This window comes from Amborella trichopoda, chromosome 13 (genome assembly GCF_054954075.1).
Source record: "Amborella trichopoda isolate Santa Cruz 75 chromosome 13, AtrichopodaSantaCruz75HAP2 v2.0, whole genome shotgun sequence".
Lineage (NCBI taxonomy): Eukaryota > Viridiplantae > Streptophyta > Magnoliopsida > Amborellales > Amborellaceae > Amborella > Amborella trichopoda.
Window position 1 is genome coordinate 37,078,574 of NC_142348.1, and position 8,320 is coordinate 37,086,893.

Consider the following 8,320-nt stretch of genomic DNA (forward strand, 5'->3'; position numbering starts at 1 on the left):
AAAAAATTAAAAATTAAAAATAAATAAAAATAAAAAACCCTAACTGTAAACTAAAGCCCCATGTCGAGGTGAAGTTGTGCCTTTCTTTACGTATGGCACTGCCATTGAGCTAACCATGAAATATGATAAAACAGAGTCAGCTACCATCGTGTTTTTGCGAATGAGCAGAGAATACGTATGTAATAATAGCACAGGGACATATCTGATTAGAGAAAGGGCGAGAAGACTTCCCCCCAATATCTTATAGCGAGAAACATGCTAAAAACCTAACTCTATTCGAGATGAAATAAGAGCTCCTCCCTAGTGGAGTCGCCAAAACTTTGTTTCCCCAAGATGTATATAAAAGATGATTTTATACAATAATAACTCCAGCAAGATAGATAAACCAGAGAAAACGCTCACAATGAAGAACAAATTCTTTTGTGTATCATATAATAGTATAGGTTTGTGATGAGCTCCGAGGACTTCCAATACTCGTTACAGTTTACCCAAACCTCTATTCGACTTCAGGCACCTCTTATTCAGGCCTTGAATGGATTACAGACTTAGAAGAAGTAAAAATATACAGAGAAGAAAAAGAAAAAAAATATGAGTGTCCGGGCACATCATGCATATATACATGCGTGTAGGGGCATTATTCTTCACTCCAAGTCTTGTAGTCATCGAAGTGAGTATAGATTGAAGATGTGAACTCTTCAAGACAGAAAAAACAGCTGATAGGTCAACTTCTCAGTCTTGCTTCAGCGTGTGTTAAATGTGCCCTAAGTGGGACGTCTCTCTCCCTAAGATGTTAAGTTTTTTTAACTTTTTTTCTGAGATTTGATCTCTCTCCTTTTAAACATTGATCTCTCTTCTTTTGAATATGTAAGAAAGAGCTTTTATAGACAAAGCTCTCATGATTGCTTGAAATGAGGCTTGACAATATTGATGCCTATCCGCATTATTGTTCTTTGAATATATCATCTCACAACTCAATTCCAAATGATAAGTATAGATCAAACTCAAACTTGGATACCTCCTTAAAGTGCTCAAGGGAATCAAATTACCGGTGACTAACACCTGGCAAACAATAACCGCATTTTAGATGGAGAAATAAAAATCGACAATAAAATTGCAAGCACAAAGAACAAATTCGAATTTTCTGCTACAGGCCAACAAACACAAAAAAATAGAAAAAAAAAAAATACCAACAAAAAATCCTCTCTCTCAACAAAAATATATTTTCTTTATTTCATCAAAATTCACCCTTTGACATTGTACGATCCGCCACCTTTTGTATACTCAACTTCTTCCGCCTATTCAAAGATAACTTTCCCATATTATCAACAACTCGATCTCTTCCCCACCAAAACAAACAAAGAGCGTCACTTATCCAAGGGAATAACGGACCTATCAAAAAGAATGAAGGTTTTATTTATCCTTCCAAAATCAAAAACGTTTTACTAATATAAAAATAATAATAAAGAGATAGAAATAAAAATGCCAATATAATACTTCCTAAAAAGAAATAGACTTTATCAAACTAAAAAAAACCATATTAATCTTATTTCTAAAAATTAGTCCTAATAAAAAAAATAAAAAGTCTACCCACTTCTCTAAATATAAAATTACAAAAAATAGAACTAAAATTTTGTAAAAACTACATTTGATGTGCATCATTCTCCCTGGTTGGAGAAAACTCGTCCTCGAGTTTTAAAATGCGCTAAGATAAAACTTATATTAGTATTACAACCTTCTTAAACTTAATATTGAAAACATGAACATGCGACCTGTGGGTTACTGCACTAATCAAAACCTGGTTGGAGAAAACTTGTCCTCAAGTTTTAAAATGCCGTAAGATAAAATTATATTAGTATTACAACATTCTTAAACCCAATATTGAAAACACGATCATGTGACCTGTGGGTTACTGCGCTGATCAAAACACAATGATTGTACACTGAAATTGAGAAACCCTTGAGGAATGGGTCATCGTAACGATTGTATAGTAAAATTGAGAACCCTTGAAGAATGAGCCATCGCATATTCATAGTATTGGTATATGCTCAACACTGATACATACTAAGGAAGCATCTTCGAGATGAGCGCTTTCGATGACTGAACCAACGTCACTTATTGATTCTCCTTTGAGTCCATCATTTGTTTCTTCATCATATCTCTCCAAAGGTTCAAGCTCCTCTAAGTTTAAGTCAACATCTTGATTTTCTATCTCACCATTGACGGGAAAATGTTCGAGCTCCTCTAAGTTCAAGTCAACATCTTAATTTTTTATCTCACCATGATGAAAAATTTAGATATTTGTGCTGCCTCAAGACCAACTTCTCTCCTTTCATCTTGATTTTCATCAAATATAGGACATTCATCAAAGATACTTTGAAATGACAATTCTAATTGAAGACCCAAACTTACTAGTTCTTCATCAAATTTAATTAGATTACTCTTCCGACCATGAGGCTCCCAATGTAAAGAATGTGCAAGAAACGGTTCCCGCAAATAACGCCCGACTCACTATTGTCATCATATTGTGTCGGGGCTAGATTTTGAGCCAAGCACTGGGTCAGCTATTCTACTTGCCTTCTTAAATTTTCGATCGATTTATCTCAAAGATCTCGGAGATCTTAGAGTTTTCATTCTCGTTGAATGGCTTATTCTCGATACCCAACAATATGAAAGAAAGACTAATGCGATCTTGCCAGGGAATATATTTTTTTTATTTTTCTTCTTTTCACCCCTTTTCTTTTCTTTTTCTTTTCTTTTGGAAAAGATCACTTACAAGTAGTCTTATTACAATAACTCTTGCTTCAAAGAAAATTAAACTAATAAATCCAATATCGTAAAAACTTTGATGCCATTAAATCAATTTTCTTTAAACAAAGAAAATATCTACAATTCTTATGCTTGGGAATATAGAACCAATATAGCAAGAAACAAAAAAAAGAAGATGCTGGAGATTACCTTAACCGGGCTTATTACACCCCACATCGAGTCACCACCATCCGATAGCACGGGATCGATGGTCTTCATTCAATCTCAACTAGGAAAGCTAATTTCGGCTAAGCTCTTCAAAGAAACCCTTACGGTCTTCACAATACCCTTAGATTCAATCTCTCAAAATATTACTCCAATAACTCCCATTCCACTATTTTATTTTTAAGCCCTAGCTATAAGACAAATATTGGAGAGAGAAGGGAGAGGTGCATGCCTCTTTTGAAATATTGGAGAGAGAAGAAAGAGGTGTGTGCCTCTTTTAGAGAACCAAGAGGAGAGAAAAAGTATTGAGGTGAGAGATAAACTTTTCTTATGAGAGAGAGTGAGAGAGAAAAATTCTAAGTGGGGTGTGCCCCTTCGTAGGATATGAGAGAGAAAAATGGAATTAGGTACAAGAGATAACATGTAGAGATTTTTATAGGCTTTGAACAAGATTAGGGTTTCTTAGGGGTTTTTTTTGCTTGCCTCACAAGATTGAATATGGACCGTCGATCAAGGGTGACTTGTGGGGTGAGAGATCTAAGCTATTCATTCTATAGATGGGTCATCAACATTATGGAATGTGCATGAACCCTTATCCTTCTTTCCTAAACTATTTTCCCATCAATAAAAATTAGATAAAATAAATTTAATCAACATGTGCATACTATAAAATAGCACAAGTCTACTCAATCTTTCCATAAAATCTTTCAAAGAGATATCAAGTCAATATCGTCCAATCATATTGCCACATGCCATATCACCACAAAAATAGGAAAGAGGATAAGGGTGGGGCGTGCCACCCAAGGGAGGCACTCATGGGACCCACCTTTTAAAAATATGGTAGGCCCATATGCACATGGGCCTCCATGGTATTTTTATCTGTTTAAAATTAATAAAAGAATTTTATAATATGATTTGAATATTTAAATCATTGTAAAATCAATATCTGTAATTTTATAAATCCAAAAATTATAAATAAAACATCCAATGGTTCATAAAAATTCAAATAATAATTCAAAAATAATTTCTATCATAAAACAAACACATTTAAACTAATATTATGGGAAAATGATCCATATGGCTTAGGAATAAATCATGGGGTACTCTACCTTCAACTGTGGACTATGGACCACACTTGCCGACCAAATGTTTCCCATGACCCACAGTCCAAGCAAAGGCTTATTAGCGGGTCACCAAAGTCTGACCAATGAGCTAAGGGATCACAATCTCAGTCTGTGGATTTCAGGTCATCCCCTAAAGACGAGTCAATGTCACCTAAATCTGATGCGACCACAGCTCTATGGCGCATAAGGGTATCTTTCGCACATGCATACGCTTCACCCTGAAAGGTAGCTTACTTGGTTTCCCGAACGATCTATTAATATGCATGTCGTGTGGTGGCACATGGATGAGGCTTTGGCCCCTTGCTCTGTAGGCCACCATCACACACAAGGGTCACATAATCCCTCGGCTTACTCATCTAGGCATATGCTCCGACCTCATCAAGGGATGACCCATTAGAACCCTTTTCAATTTGTTCTCTATGCCCCGATAACATGAGATTTTTTCAACCGACTGGTCTAGATCGTCAAGCACAATCTGGTATCTGTAAATATTGTTTGCATAGTATGGTCCACAAGGGACCACACTCCCACTGAGTTCATGTTCCACTATATTATTTCATTTTATAAGCACTCATAAGGCCTTTAATAGCCACACTCACCCAACACAATAGACCATGTCCACAAGCCATGATGTCTATCGACGAACACAATGATCCACAATAATCGACTAACGCTCTGATACCACCTGATACCAACCATGATGTCCATCGATCCACTATAATCGACTGACGCTCTGATACCACCTGACACGAGCCATGATATCTATCAACGAACACAACGATGCACAATAATCGACTGACACTCTGATACCACCTGACACAGCATAAAATTATTAGCAACTAACACCTAGCAAATAACCACGTTTTAGAGAGAGAAAAAAAATCTAAAAAGAAAATCACAAGCAGAATGAACAAATGTGCGAATTCAATAATTCCGCTATGAGTCCACAAGCACAAGCGAAAAAAACATCCACAAGAAGCCTCTCTCTCTCTAAAAAAAATCCACAAGAAGCCTCTCTCTCTCTAAAAAAAACACTTTCTTTATTTCATCAAAATTCACCTCTTTACATTATAAGATCCACCTCCTTTTATAAACTCAACTTCTACTGCCTATTCGAAGATAATTTCCCATATTATCTCAACAACTCAATCTCTTCCCAACCAAAAAACAAAGGTAGTCACTTATCCCAGAGATGAGTACCTTATCTCTTAAAACTAATGCAAAGAAAATAAATAACGGACCTATCAAAAAGAATGAAGGTTTTATCCTTCCAAAAATAAAAAACGTCTTACTAATACAAAAATAATAATAAAGAGATCGAAAAAAAAAAAAAAAAAAATGAAAATGCTAATCTAATACTTCCTAAAAAATAGACTAACAAACTTAAAAAAAAAATCATACTAATCCTATTTTTAAAAATTAATCTTAATAAAAAAATAAAAAGCCTACCCACATCTTTAAATATAAAATTACAAAAAAATAAAACTAAAATTTTGTAGCAACTAGATCTTGATCTACATCACCAACACATTTGGACTTGATCCACGTGTGAGAAAATTCAGGTTACTGTTCTTCAAACTATTTCAACTATCTGCCTGCTTGAATACACTTTCATCCAACAAACATTATTCTCTGTTGAAAGTCCCTTTGACCCTAAAACTTGGTGTGGAGATAGAGGAATCAAAGAAGGATCTAGTGGTCCAAGTCTCACTCCATTTGGACTCATGTGGAGGGACATATGCCTCCTCAAAGTTGGGGCATTTCTGCTATGATCTGAGCAAGAAATCAGTGAATAACAAAGCTTATAACTCGGTGCCCTTAAAATATCTAATCTTGAAATTGTAATGTTATAGAACCCATCATAATACATGTCTGAACCAAATTTGGTGATAAAACTCCTATTATTTTAGGAGACATGAGATTTTAGCGGTTAAGAACCTGACACAGGTAATGTTGTCCAATACAGCTTCAACCTTTTTCACCACAAGAGATATTAGGATGAGGTTTTCTCATGAATCGTAGAATTTGAACTAGGAATCCAATAGTTTTAGTCCCATGCAAAAAGACCTTGTAGATTGAGAGATATGATGATTTTATCGATTGGGTAGCGTCCTGGCTACTACATAGCACCTAACTGATGCGCCTGGCTACTACATAGCACCTAACTGATGCGCATGAGCACTTACTCTCAAAGGTGGCGACATGGGCACTAAACCCATTATCATATGACTAGAACATTAAGAAGAGAGTTATTCGACCCAAATATGATCCTCTCAATGGTTAAAAGCCAATGGATGATTTCATCGGTTAATCCTGCTTAACTAACTATGGATCATGAGATCATCTTCGGTGAATTATGGATGGAATGCATATAGTGGCCAAACATTGATATTTACAAACTTGTACCTCCAAATGACATGATTTGGTGAGATTTCATCTGTGTCCAATCGTTAAGGCCTTTTTAACTGATGGAATTTCGCCGCAATAATCAATTCTATCCAAACTTCTCCCATAAGATATAGGGAGGTGTATTAAAGCCAAAGGAGCATTAACCTACAGATGGTCTCAAAATGAGATGTCTTGACAGTCTTTGAGTAAGTCTGTCGGTTAAAGTGTACATTGACCGATGGTGAAACTTTCAAGGCATATGAGGCTCTGTATAGTAAGTTCCAATCACATAAGTCCTCTAATATGTGTCTCAAAGTATTTTCCGCAAATATGATGATGTTCAACCATTTACAATGCCTTTTATCCGTTAAGTCTATATGTATTCTGATGACCGCTCGATCAAATCATCATAATCAAAATATTTTCCCAACTAATTGGGGTCAATAACCAGTAGATCAAATCTTAAGGCTAATTTCATCCCGATCAAATCATTAGCATCAAAGCCTTTTCCCAACTAATTGGGGCCAGTAACCGTTAGATCAAATCTCAAAACTAATCTCATCCCTTGATCTATGCATTTGATCTTGCTTTGGAATGTCCAAAAATCACCCCCAACACATTACCACTAAAAACATGTCTAGCAACTTATACTCATTTCAAATGATATTTTAGAAATTAATCCCTATCCATTTGACCCCTTGATCATTCAAATCAATCCCTTGGTCATTGGGACAATTCTTCAACAAGTGTATTTTGGCCACAATTGTCTAGGCTTGGTGCACGACTAAAAATTGCATAGAAAACAGCGCATCTCCAATTTTCATCTGAAGTTCATTACTTTCACTTTGTGGGCTATTTGAATTTGGTTTATGCCTCGAGGAAGATTCCATCCTCACCTAAGCATGATTTCTTGTACTCTGGAGTTTTGATAGCCAGTTACCTTTTGTGGGTTAACCGGCAGTCAAAACAATATGGGTGTTTTTGTGAACAGATATGGCAACTCTTTACATAGAAATTGTATCCAAAAAATATATCATTGTCTAATTGTATGTTATGTCTACATAGAAACTATATCCTACAGCTTTTAGTAAGTATTGATTGTACAGTCTCTATAAAAATATAATTATATTGTAATATTATTCAGACAATTGAATATAGAGATTGATTTCATTTTCACATGGTATCAGAACTAGGGTACCTGTCGGTTTTTTTTTTTTTGAAGTCCTTCTCTAATCTCTTTCCTCTCCACACTGCCTTCTCTCTGTCTCGGGATCTCTCTCTCAGAACTGCTCTATCTCTCTGGAATTTCTTTCTATCAGACTACCTCCATCTGCTTTGTTGCCTCCCTCCTCATAAAATTGTTTTACCAAAAATTTATAGAAAAAAAAAATAAAAAAAGAAATCCTTTGAACTCACCAAAAAACCCTTTCTCTCTGCAGATTTGTGCTCTCACTCGCCGGAAAACCCTGAAGCTCACAAGAAATTTCTCTTTGCAGATCTGTGCTCTCTCTCTCTGAACTCGCCTCTCTGAACTCGCCGAAAAACCCTGAAGCTCATAGGAAAACCCTGAAGCTCATTAGAAAACCCTTTCTCTCTGCAGATCTGTGCTCTCTCTCTCTCTGACCTCGTTGGAAAACCCTAAAGCTCACTGGAAAACCCTTTCTCTCGCTGCAATCTCATGGTGGTGTGCCATTCTTGTGCGCTCGAGTTTGGGGATCGAATCCCATTTCACTTGTAGAAGTAAGCCATGGATGCTCCATATTTCCCTTTCTTCCCATTTGACTTGTTGAAGAAAACACAACCTTTTTCTCTCTACCTTTTTCTTTGAGCCCCTGTTT

At 36.0% G+C, this 8,320-nt stretch overlaps 1 long non-coding RNA gene across 7 annotated transcripts; it reads right to left on the minus strand.

Annotated features, from left to right (window-relative positions):
* Positions 1–404: 404 nt before the first annotated feature.
* On the minus strand, positions 405–8,320 carry LOC148779200 (uncharacterized). Of its 7 annotated transcripts, none has more exons than XR_016047164.1 (4): positions 7,899–8,320; positions 7,681–7,812; positions 4,694–4,907; positions 405–1,059 (listed from the first exon to the last, which is right to left on the minus strand). It is a non-coding gene; the product is annotated as an uncharacterized LOC148779200 (long non-coding RNA). The 7 variants fall into 7 exon arrangements; XR_016047161.1 differs by having other exon boundaries at positions 7,681–7,781; positions 7,899–8,300; XR_016047163.1 differs by lacking the exon at positions 7,681–7,812 and having other exon boundaries at positions 7,899–8,261.